Source organism: Lissotriton vulgaris, chromosome 2_2 (assembly GCF_964263255.1).
Source record: "Lissotriton vulgaris chromosome 2_2, aLisVul1.2, whole genome shotgun sequence".
Lineage (NCBI taxonomy): Eukaryota > Metazoa > Chordata > Amphibia > Caudata > Salamandridae > Lissotriton > Lissotriton vulgaris.
In genome coordinates this window covers 228,684,298-228,697,198 of record NC_141688.1, presented here as the reverse complement: position 1 = coordinate 228,697,198, position 12,901 = coordinate 228,684,298, and positions in this window count along the sequence as shown.

Here is a 12,901-nt window from a genome sequence, read left to right as displayed (position 1 = left end):
TGGATCTGAGGCTCATTTTAAATCAACCGCGTTTCAGTAAAGTAACATGTCTTCTCCCTCTAGAAGGGTGGAATGCTACCCCCGTCGCCAGAACTGGCGAGGGGGTAGTATTCCAATTCGTATGACACCTTACACGACATGTTTTGATAAAGCCAAACCAAAGTTGCTATATAACCGCGAGGATTATAAGGCGCTTAAGAGTATATGGTATGGCATTATCCCGGATCAGCTTAGGGAGTTGTTCCCGACAGCTGCAGACAGGCTCAGCTCATGCCAGAGCTCCATCTCACATAAAACCACGCACTCTGCCTCCAGGATTGATGAGGCCTTCCATAGGAGTGGCTCACAGGTTATATATGTGTCCAGATATAGGGTTAGATATAGGTATACTATATCTAAGCAAGGGGTGATTACACCCACTTGCCCCAGCTGAGTGATCAGCCAGTTGTGTCAATTTAAGAACCAGCCAGGGGTGGCAAAAGCTATGCTTCAGCCCCTGGTAGGCCTTGGTGGCACCTATGCCCTGAGCACCTATAGTGCATGGTACAGGGGCTGACAAGGAGTCCATTTCCAATTGTGGTATGTACCTATAGCACATGTATCATAAATTTAGAGAGAGAACAGCAGGCTGGGGGTCTGATTAGCAGGCCCACAGCCTCAGTAAGTCGAAAACCAGTGAAGCAAAAAGCAAAAATTGGGGTGACCATAGGATAGCAGACCCTACTCTCCTACATCCATGCTACCACTAGGATAGCTTGTCTACAAGGTTGACTTACAACCTGACATCTTTGGGGTTTGTTTGGACTGATACCCAGTGGTTCCAGAATTGGAAACACTACATATCAGGCCAACTTCTCACATTTGGTGTGCAGCGGTGCGGATTTGAGCTTGCTGTTTGTTTTACCATTGCAATCTTTATCAAATTGAAAGATCACATCAAGTACCTCTAGGTACATATAAATCAAAAGCTTAGCATATTAAGTTCTACTGAACTTAGTAGTTGTAGATTAAAGGGATTAGCACACCCTGACTACAACTCACTAGCAAGGTACAGTAGGAAACCACTTAGTGTAGGTAAGTGCACCACTTACACCTCACTAGCAGTCATGTCTGATGCAGATAGAGCCTCAGGCTCTGCTCCTGTAGAAGTTGATCCTATAGGGACAACATCCAGATATGACAACCTTAGCCACAAAGACCTGAGTGCCTTGTGCACAGCCAGGGGGCTAAAAAAGGGCAGAGGCCCTACCATTCCTTCCCTAATAGCTCTCCTAGAAAAGGATGATCTAGATAAGGTGAGTCAGGCTCCCTTAGGTGCAGGTGAAGGGATAAACTCCCCTGAGAATGAGGATCTTCCAGATGATGATGTAGTGGAGGAGGAAGAGGAAGAGGAAGGCTCTGATTTAGAAGAGCCTGAAGATCAGGATCAGAGGGGAAACCAGGTACAGGTTGCCAGCCTTAACCAGGCCAACTTGGACCTACATGGGAATGGGGGGGGCCAGCACCACCCCAGATCTCATAACCAAATTCTCCCAGGTAATAGGAGGGAGAGATCTCTATCAGGGGACTCTCACCTTTCTAGTGCCTCAAGAGAATCTCAAAGAGGAATGACTTCCTCCCAGAGAAAAGAGCATAGGGCCAGGATGAGGGCTGTCCAACTCCAAATAGAAAGGGAAGAGGTAGCCTTGGCTCAAGCTAAACTTGCTTTAGCAAGAGAGAGAAAATTGTGTGGCTTAGATGCCACTGGTGGCAGCAAAGTTCCTAAAGAAAAAGACAGGGCCTATGACAATAGAAACCTGACAAAAATTGTGCCCCCCTACAAGGAAGGGGATGATATCCACAAATGGATGACTGCTCTTGAGAGGGCCTGCATGGTACAGCAGGTCCCTGAGGATCAGTGGGCAGCAATTTTATGGTACTCCTTTTCTGAGAAAGGGAGGGACAGGCTCCTCACTGTTAGACCTGAGGATGCCAAAAACTACTCTGTTCTGAAGAGTGCTCTTATTGAAGGGTTTGGCCTAACCACTGAGCAATACAGGTTGTTGTTCAGAGACACCCAAAAAGCACAGACTCGGGACTGGACTGATTTTGTAGATTGTGCCACTAAGGCTCTGGAGGGTTGGCTGCAGGGAAGTAAAGTTTCAGACTATACAGGATTGTACAATCTTATGATGAGAGAACAGATCCTTAATAACTGTCAGAACCAGCTGTTGCATCAATACCTTGTTGACTCTGATTTGACCTCTCCCCAAGAATTGGGAAAGAAGGCAGACAAATGGGTCAGAACAAGGATTAAGCAGAAAAACCAGAACCAAGGTGACCAGAAGAAAACAGACCAGAAGGGTGGGAATCAGAAAGATAAAGAAAAGGACCAGAAGTCTTCAGGCCCCCAAACTAGCAATAAGGAGGGGGGTTCCCAAAATGGAAACAAGAAAAAGAAGAATGATGGCCCAAATAAACCTTGGTGTAATACCTGCAAATCAGTTTCACACTGGGGCAGTGAATGCACTAAGAAAAATCCAGTCCCCACCACTGCAGCTCCTAAAGCAACTGCACCCCCTAGTACAGTCAGCAGTGGTGGTACACAGCCAAAGGGTTTAGTAGGGTTGACCCTGGGTACTGAGGTGGAATCTGGCCTAGTCAGAATCCCCACACAGGCAGTTCTCCTATATGATGTGGACTTATCTTTGCCCACTGCAGTAAGCCCCAGTAACCTGGGCAAATATAGGCAGACTCCCTTAATTAATGAGAAACTGGCTCAGGCCTACAGGGACACTTGTGCCAGTGTCACAATGGTGACACCTGGCTTTGTGGACCCTGGACAGATTGTACTAGGTGAAAGTTACCTAGTGACCAATGCAAGCAACTCCACTACTTCCCATAGTGTGGCTGTTGTGAACTTCTCCTGGGGAGGGGTAGATGGCCTAAAGAAAGTTGTTGTGAGTGCAGACCTCCCAGTAGACTGTCTGTTAGGCAATGATCTTGAAAGCTCAGTTTGGTCAGAAGTGGAGTACAGGACTCATGCAGAAATGCTAGGGATTTCAGCTCATGTCCTTGCAGTGACAAGGTCTCAGGCTAAGAAGTGCCTTCCTGAACCAGTGGTGGATCTTGAAACAATAGACCAACCACAACCCAAGAGGAGGAGCAAGAGGGTTAAGGCTGTGCCTTCCCACTTGCCCCAGGTTGAGGATCAAGTTTCACAGGAAACTGATTCTGCAGTCCAAGAGGAGACTGTCTCAGATGAGCTTGAACCTGAACAGGTTGAGTTTCTGGGGACAGGGGGACCCTCAAGGGCAGACCTGGGGCAGGCCCAATTAGATTGCCCTTCACTTGAACCCCTCAGACAGCAAGCTGCTGCTGAGGCTGCAGGGAATGCTCAAGGTACCCATAAGGTGTATTGGGATGAAGGGCTCCTTTATTCAGAGGCTAGAGACCCCAAGCCTGGCACCACCAGGAGGTTGGTTATACCTTTGAAGTTTAGGGGCTTCCTTCTTACCTTGGCCCATGATATTCCCCTTGCAGGACACTTAGGCCAGAATAAGACTTGGGACAGGCTTGTTCCACACTTTCACTGGCCTCACATGTCAGAAAATGTCAAGGAGTTTTGTCGCTCCTGTGTCACTTGCCAAGCCAGTGGTAAGTCAGGTGGCACAACAAAGGCCCCCCTGATACCACTACCTGTGGTGGGGGTACCCTTTGAAAGAGTTGGAATAGACATTGTGGGTCCCATGGATCCTCAAACAGCATCTGGGCACAGATTTATACTGGTGGTAGTGGATCATGCCACCAGGTACCCAGAGGCAATTCCCCTGAGGACCACCACAGCTCCTGTGGTGGCAAAAGCCCTCATTGCAGTTTTCTCAAGAGTGGGCTTTCCAAAGGAGGTTCTTTCAGACAGAGGTACTAACTTTATGTCTGGATACTTAAAAGCAATGTGGAAAGAGTGTGGAGTAAACTATAAGTTTACCACACCCTACCATCCACAGTGCAATGGGCTTGTGGAAAGGTTCAACAAGACCCTAAAGGGAATGATAAAAGGTTTACCAGAGAAGCTTAGGCGGAAATGGGACATCCTTTTACCCTGCTTGCTCTTTGCTTACAGAGAGGTCCCACAGAAGGGGGTTGGCTACAGCCCTTTTGAACTTTTGTTTGGCCACCCTGTAAGAGGTCCATTGAGTTTGGTGAAGGAAGGATGGGAGTTACCTCTCAAAAAGCCTAAACTAGACATTGTGGACTATGTACTTGGTCTCCGCTCCAGGATGGCTGAATACATGGAGAGAGCATCCAAAAACCTTGAGGCAAGTCAGGAATTACAGAAAGCCTGGCATGACCAAAAGGCTGTTATGGTTGAGTTCCAGCCAGGACAGAAGGTGTGGGTGTTGGACCCAGTGGGGCCAGCAGCTCTCCAGGACAAATGGACTGGACCCTACCCTATCATTGAAAAGAAGGGAGAAGTCACCTACTTGGTTGACTTTGGTACCCCTAGGAGCCCCCACAGGGTGCTCCATGTGAACAGATTGAAAGCATTTGTTGACAGGGAGGACATGAGTCTCCTCATGGCCACAGATGGGGAACAGGAGGAAGAGAGTGACCCTCTCCCAGACCTGCTTTCCCAGAACCCTGATGATGGTTCAGTTGATGGAGTAGCCTTGGCAGGCAGCCTCACTGAGCAGCAACAGGTGGACTGCAGACAGGTGTTGCAGGCCCACAGACAATTGTTTTCACTCACACCCAGTCAGAGTAACTGGTGCACCCATGAGGTGGACACTGGTGACAATCTGCCTGTGAAGAATAAGATCTACAGGCAACCTGACCATGTCAGGGATTGTATAAAGGCTGAGGTGCAAAAGATGTTGGAGCTTGGAGTGATTGAGCCATCAGAGAGCCCATGGGCTAGCCCAGTGGTCCTTGTGCCAAAACCTCATACCAAAGATGGGAAGAGAGAAATGAGGTTTTGTGTGGACTACAGAGGTCTCAATGCTGTCACTAGGACAGATGCTCATCCCATTCCAAGAGCAGATGAGCTCATTGATAAATTGGCTTCTGCCAAGTTTCTGAGCACATTTGATTTGACAGCTGGCTACTGGCAAATCAGACTAGCTGAGGAGTCAAAAGCCAAAACAGCATTTTCGACCCCTAGTGGACATTATCAATTTGTGGTAATGCCCTTTGGCTTGAAAAATGCACCTGCCACTTTCCAAAGGTTGGTGAACCAAGTCCTTGCTGGGTTGGATGACTTTTGTGCAGCATATCTAGATGATATTGCTGTCTTTAGCTCCACCTGGGAGGATCACCTGATCCACCCGAAGAAGGTTCTGGAGGCCCTGCAAAAGGCAGGCCTGACTATCAAGGCTACTAAGTGCCAGATAGGGCAGAGCAAGGTTGTGTACTTGGGCCACCTAGTAGGTGGGGGTCAAGTTCAACCACTGGAGAGCAAGATCCAGACCATACAGGACTGGGCTCCTCCAACTACCCAGACACAAGTCAGAGCCTTCTTGGGCCTGACTGGGTATTACAGAAAATTTGTAAAGAACTATGGGTCCATTGTGACACCATTGAATGACTTGACATCCAAGAAGATGCCCAAAAAGGTTCAGTGGACAGTTAGCTGTCAAAAGGCATTTGATGACCTGAAGAAGGCCATGTGCTCTGCACCTATCCTGAAGAGTCCTGACTACTCCAAACAGTTCATTGTACAGACAGATGCTTCTGAGTTGGGGGTGGGAGCTGTGCTTTCACAACTTAATCAAGATGGTCAAGACCAGCCCATTGCTTTTATTAGCAGAAGGCTGACCCCCAGGGAGAAACGTTGGTCAGCTATTGAGAGGGAGGCCTTTGCTGTGGTTTGGGCCCTGAAGAAGTTGAGGCCATACTTGTTTGGCACTCACTTCCTAATTCAGACAGACCATAAGCCCCTCTTGTGGCTAAATCAGATGAAGGGTGAAAATCCCAAACTGCTCAGGTGGTCCATTTCCCTACAGGGGATGGACTTTACAGTGGAGCACCGCCCAGGGACTGACCATGGTAATGCAGATGGTCTCTCCAGGTACTTCCACTTAGAACATGAAGACTTATCTGGTCAAGGTTAAGTTTAATGTCCCTGCGTTTGGGGGGGGGGTTATGTAGGAGAGTAGGGTCTGCTATCCTATGGTCACCCCAATTTTTGCTTTTTGCTTCACTGGTTTTCGACTTACTGAGGCTGTGGGCCTGCTAATCAGACCCCCAGCCTGCTGTTCTCTCTCTAAATTTATGATACATGTGCTATAGGTACATACCACAATTGGAAATGGACTCCTTGTCAGCCCCTGTACCATGCACTATAGGTGCTCAGGGCATAGGTGCCACCAAGGCCTACCAGGGGCTGAAGCATAGCTTTTGCCACCCCTGGCTGGTTCTTAAATTGACACAACTGGCTGATCACTCAGCTGGGGCAAGTGGGTGTAATCACCCCTTGCTTAGATATAGTATACCTATATCTAAACCTATATCTGGACACATATATAACCTGTGAGCCACTCCTATGGAAGGCCTCATCAATCCTGGAGGCAGAGTGCGTGGTTTTATGTGAGATGGAGCTCTGGCATGAGCTGAGCCTGTCTGCAGCTGTCGGGAACAACTCCCTAAGCTGATCCGGGATAATGCCATACCATATACTCTTAAGCGCCTTATAATCCTCGCGGTTATATAGCAACTTTGGTTTGGCTTTATCAAAACATGTCGTGTAAGGTGTCATACGAATTGGAATACTACCCCCTCGCCAGTTCTGGCGACGGGGGTAGCATTCCACCCTTCTAGAGGGAGAAGACATGTTACTTTACTGAAACGCGGTTGATTTAAAATGAGCCTCAGATCCACAAAATGGATGCCCCTGCCACAGACACGGGTCTGGCCTCCTGCTGCTGACCGAAACCCGGCAGAGGAGGCCTGGACAAAGAGTTTCCTGTCACAGGGCGGTGTCAAACCACCCCAGACAGGAGATAGTGGATTGGAGTAGGGAGGTTTCAAAGAAACCAGACACTGCCTGGGGAGCACAAGGCTGCCCCTTGCAGGATCCGGCCAAACCGGTTCTGGGGCCTCCCAGCCCCTGTCCCAGCGCGGCCAGGATCAAAGGAGAGGGGTGTAACCACCCCCTTCCTGGGTCCCACCCATAGGAGGGGACCTAGCAGGATGTCCAACCCCCTAGATTCGAATAAGAGGGGGAGCAGTCCCAACGGACTTCAGATCATCCTGAAGAAACATAAGAAACGAAATCTGGACCCTTCGACTTTCTACACGACGTGAGAAGACTGAAGAATCTCCCTTGTGGTCAAGGAGTGACCACCCTGTGCAAACAGGCACCATCCAGCCCTCGACCCTTGCTTTGTTGCAGTTCCCGCCGGAACTCGAGCGACAGAGATCGACGAGATCAAGCTTGCCTGCCTTCTACCTGCCCGATCCACAGTCCCTGCAGAGCTGAGACCCGTGGAGGCGACCGGAAGCGTGGGGCACGCCATCTTGAAAAGGCCACGAGACGCTGACCGTGCAGCCCACGAGTGATCCTCGAAGCTGTGCACCGGGGTTTGAGAAGCCCCAGCCCCGAGCTCCACTTGCACCAAAGCTCACCCCTCCACACTCGACGAGTGCTGCGTGGGGCCCTTCTGCTTGTGTGGTCTCGACGCGTTGGCCCGGTCACTTGCCAGCTGGCTTGTGGCCCCTGTGCCGACGAAACTTGAAATCCGACTTGCTTTTCTGGTTGCTCCAGATCTGCACCAGCTCCTGTGAAAAGGAGCACCCACTCTGACCCTCCTGGTTTGAGTGATAAGCAATCTCCCGGTTCCGCGTGGATTGCTTTTGCCAAGTGCTGTTTGCTGCAATCTTGAAGCCGACGGTGCTGACGGCGAGAGCCTACGTGGGACAGATCGTGACCTGCTCCTGGACGTCGCAGATGCCCCAGAGCCCACGTGACAGCGGAGAGAAGCCTATCGACAACCGCCTGATTGCGCCCGACATTGCCTGGTTCCGTCCTGGTTCCACCCTGGTCACTGCTGAGTGACCCAGACTCTGTCCCCTCTGCTTTCAGGTACTTTTCTACTTCGATCCACCCTTGGATCGCACCGGACACTTCTGCTTCACAGCGCCTGCAGCTGCAACAGCTCCAAGCACCAAGAACCTGCGTGACAGAACCCGACGCCACTTCGACCCTGTGTACCCACGGCCTGTGGGTGAGGTAACTTTGCAACGCCGGTGTCCTTACACTGGTACACACCCCTAGGGTCTGTGTCTAAAGTTTTGTGTTCCTAGGTTCAGCGGAAGTATCATTTAATTCACTTTAACTAACTTTTACGCACCATTGACATTACATTGGTGCGCGCCGCACTTTCCGTGCTGCACCCGTATCCTGTGGGCTACTCCCGACTTCTTCATTGCTTGTCCTGACTGCTCCCAGCGAATCTCTAGGCCCTAGGCCTAACCATTGCTCGATAAGTGTTACTTATACCATTTTTTTAGTATATGGTCTGAGTGGCCCCCCGCCCTCAGCCATAATTGTGCCAACTTTATATGTTTCACAGTGCTTTTGATTTAACGCTTGTGCCCCTTTCCTCATAAAGAGTACTGGGGAGTAATTTAGAAATAAATACATATATTTTTACAATATATACTTGTGTGGTGTCCTTTCATTTGATTACAGGATTGTATGTGGTAAAACAGCTCGCTTAACACGACCTCTTAAGTTAAGCCTTTAAGGCTGCTTAGTCCATGCTACCACTAGGATAGCTTGTCTACAAGGTTGACTTACAACCTGACATCTTTGGGGTTTGTTTGGACTGATACCCAGTGGTTCCAGAATTGGAAACACTACATATCAGGCCAACTTCTCACATATGTCATATGTCATATATGTCATATGCCATATGTGTCATATGTGTCATATGTGTCATATCTCATATGTGTCGTATGTGTCATAAATGTCATATGTGTCATATATGTCATATATGTCATATATGTCATATGTCATATTTGTCATATGTCATGTGTCTCATATATGTCATATATGTCATATGTGTCATATGTCATATGTGTCATATGTCATGTGTCTCATATATGTCATATGTGTCATATATGTCATATGTCATATGTGTCATATATGTCTTATGTGTCATATGTGTCATATATGTCATATGTGTCATGTGTCATATGTCATGTGTGCCATATATGTCATATGTTATATGTCATATGTGTCATATGTGTCATAAGTGTCATATATGTCATATATGTCATATGTCATATGTGTGATATATGTCATATGTGCCATATATGTCATATGTGTCATACATGTCATATGTGTCATATATGTCATGTGTCATATATGTCATGTGTGTCATATATGTCATATGTGTGATATATGTCATATGTGCCATATATGTCATGTGTCATATATGTCATATGTGTCATATATGTCATATGTCATATATGTCATATGCCATATGTGTCATATGTGTCATATGTGTCATATCTCATATGTGTCGTATGTGTCATAAATGTCATATGTGTCATATATGTCATATATGTCATATATGTCATATGTCATATTTGTCATATGTCATGTGTCTCATATATGTCATATATGTCATATGTGTCATATGTCATATGTGTCATATGTCATGTGTCTCATATGTGTCATATGTGTCATATATGTCATATGTCATATGTGTCATATATGTCTTATGTGTCATATGTGTCATATATGTCTTATGTGTCATATGTGTCATATATGTCATATGTGTCATGTGTCATATGTCATGTGTGTCATATATGTCATATGTTATATGTCATATGTGTCATATGTGTCATAAGTGTCATATATGTCATATATGTCATGTGCCATATAGGTCATTTGTGTCATATGTCATATATGTCATATGTGTCATTTGTCATATGTGTCATATGTCATGTGTCTCATATATGTCATATGTGTCATATATGTCATATGTGCGATGTATGTCATGTGTGTCATATATGTCATATGTGTGATATATGTCATATATGTCATATATGTGATATGTGTCATGTGTCATATGTCATATGTGTCATATATGTCATATGTGTCATATGTCATATGTCATATGTCACATGTGTCATATATGTTGTGAGAAGTTGGCCTGATATGTAGTGTTTCCAATTCTGGAACCACTGGGTATCAGTCCAAACAAACCCCAAAGATGTCAGGTTGTAAGTCAACCTTGTAGACAAGCTATCCTAGTGGTAGCATGGACTAAGCAGCCTTAAAGGCTTAACTTAAGAGGTCGTGTTAAGCGAGCTGTTTTACCACATACAATCCTGTAATCAAATGAAAGGACACCACACAAGTATATATTGTATAAATATATGTATTTATTTCTAAATTACTCCCCAGTACTCTTTATGAGGAAAGGGGCACAAGCGTTAAATCAAAAGCACAGTAAAACATATAAAGTTGCACAGTTATGGATGAGGGCGGGTGGCCACTCAGACCATATATTAAAAAAGTGGTATAAGGAACACTTATCGAACAATGGTTAGGCCTAGGGCCTAGAGATTCGCTGGGAGCAGTCAGGACTAGCAATGATGAAGTCGGGAGTAGCCCACAGGAGACAGGTGCAGCACGGAAAGTGCGGCGCGCACCAATGCAAAGTCAATGGTGCGTAAAAGTTGGATAAAGTGAATTAAATGATACTTCCGCTGAACCTAGGAACACAAAACTTTAGACACAGACCCTAGAGGTGTGTACCAGTGTAAGGACACCGGCGTTGCAAAGTTACCTCACCCACGGGCCGTGGGTGCACAGGGTCGAAGTGGCGTCGGGTTCTGTCACGCAGGTTCTTGGTGCTTGAAGCTGTTGCAGCTGCAGGCGCTGTGAAGCAGAAGTGTCCGGTGCGATCCAAGGGTGGATCGAAGTGGTGAAGACCTGAAAGCAGAGGGGACAATGTTCAAAGTCACTGACCAGTGACCACCGTGGAACCAGATTGGAACCAGGCAAAGTCGGGTGCAAACAGGTGATCAGGGGTTGCTTCTCTCTGCAGCCACGTGGAAATGAAGAGGTCAAGGACGTCCAGGAGTCGATCACGAGCTGACCCTTGAAGGCTCTAGCTGATGGCGGTGTCGGCAACTGGATTGAAGCAAACAAGCCTTGGCTAATGCAATCCACGGGGAAAGTGAAAAAGGCTTATTACTCGGACCAGCAAGGTCAGAGCGGCTACTCCTTTCTACAGGAGCGAGGGCAGGTCTGGAGCAGCCAGACCCACAGTGTAAATTGTAGGTTTCGTCGCCAAGATGGCCGCTGACCACGTGACAAGCGGCCGGGATGGCGAGTCGAGTGGCAAAAAGCAAAAGGGCCCCACGCAGATCGTGGAGATGCTGGAGGGCTGGTCTTTGGTGCAAATGCTGCTCGGTTGTGGGGCTTCTCAAACCCCAAAGCACAGAGTCAAGGGTGCCTCGGGTGCTGCGCAGTCAGCGTCTCGGGGGTCTTTCAAGATGGCCGCTCCCACGTCTCTCGGTGCCTCCACGGGTCCCTTCTTTGCAGGGACTGTGGATCGGGCTGGGAGAAGTCTGGGAAGCTGGGTCTTGTCAGGCTCTGCACTCGGACTCCGGCGGGAGGCGGCGGCAAAGCAGACGTCGAGGTGCTGGGTGATGCCTGTGTTCACAGGGTGGCCCCTCCTAGGCCACAAGGGAGATGCTCTTCAGTCTTCTGTCATCAGAATGTCGAAGTCCAGTCGTCTTCTTAGTTTAAAGTTGATTTCTGGATGATCTGAGTTGCATTGGCACTGCTCCCCCTCTTATTCCAATCTGAGGGGTGGATCTCCTGCTAGGTCCCTCCCCTATGGGTGGGACCAGGAAGGGGGGTGGTTACACCCCCTTTCCTTTGTCCAGGTCTCACTGGAGCTGGGGCTGGGCTGCCCCAGAACCGGTTTGACCGGATTATGCAAGGGGAAGCCTTGTGCTCCCCAGGCACTGTCTGGTTTCATTCAAACCTCCCTGCTACAATCCACTATCTCCTGTCTGGGGTGGTGTCACACCTCCCTGTGACAGGAAATCCTTTGTCCAGGCCTCCTCTGCTGAGTTTCGGTCAGCAGCAGGAGGTCAGACATGTCTCTGTGGCAGAAGCATCCATTTTGTGGATCTGAGGCTCTTTTAAAAATCAACCGCGTTTTAGCAAAAGTAACATGTCGTCCCCTCTAGAGGGGTGGAATGCTACCCCCGTCGCCAGGACTGGCGAGGGGGTAGTATTCCAAATCGTATGACACCTTACACGACATGTTTTGATAAAGCCAAACCAAAGTTGACATATAACCGCGAGGATTATAATGCACTTAATAGTATATGGTTTGGCATTATCCCGGAACAGCTAAGGGAATTGGTCCCGACAGCTGCAGACAGGCTCAGCTCATGCTAGAGCACCATCTCACATTAAACCACGCACTCTGCCTTCAGGATTGTTAAGGCCTGCCATAGGAGTGGCTCACAGGTTTATATGTGTCCAGATAGGTTTAGATATAGGCATACTATATCTAAGCAAGGGGTGATTACACCACCTTGCCCCAGCTGAGTGATCAGCCAGTTGTGTCAATTTTAGATAGCCAGCCAGGGGTGGCAAAAGATATGCTGCAGCCCCTGGTAGGCCTTGGATGCACCTATGCCCTGGGCACCTATAGTGCTCTGTACAGGGGCTGATAAGGTGACCCAAGCCAATCTAGTTATGCACCTAGGGTACATGGAATCCATTTTACAGAGAGAGCAGATAGCCTGGGGCCCTGATTAGCAGGGAACCAGGCCAACTAAGTCGAAAACCAGCTAAACACAAGGCAAAAAATCTGGGGTAACCATAGTCAGGTAGCCACCTTCCTACATAACCCCCCCCAAACGAAAGGAGATAAGGCTATCCTTG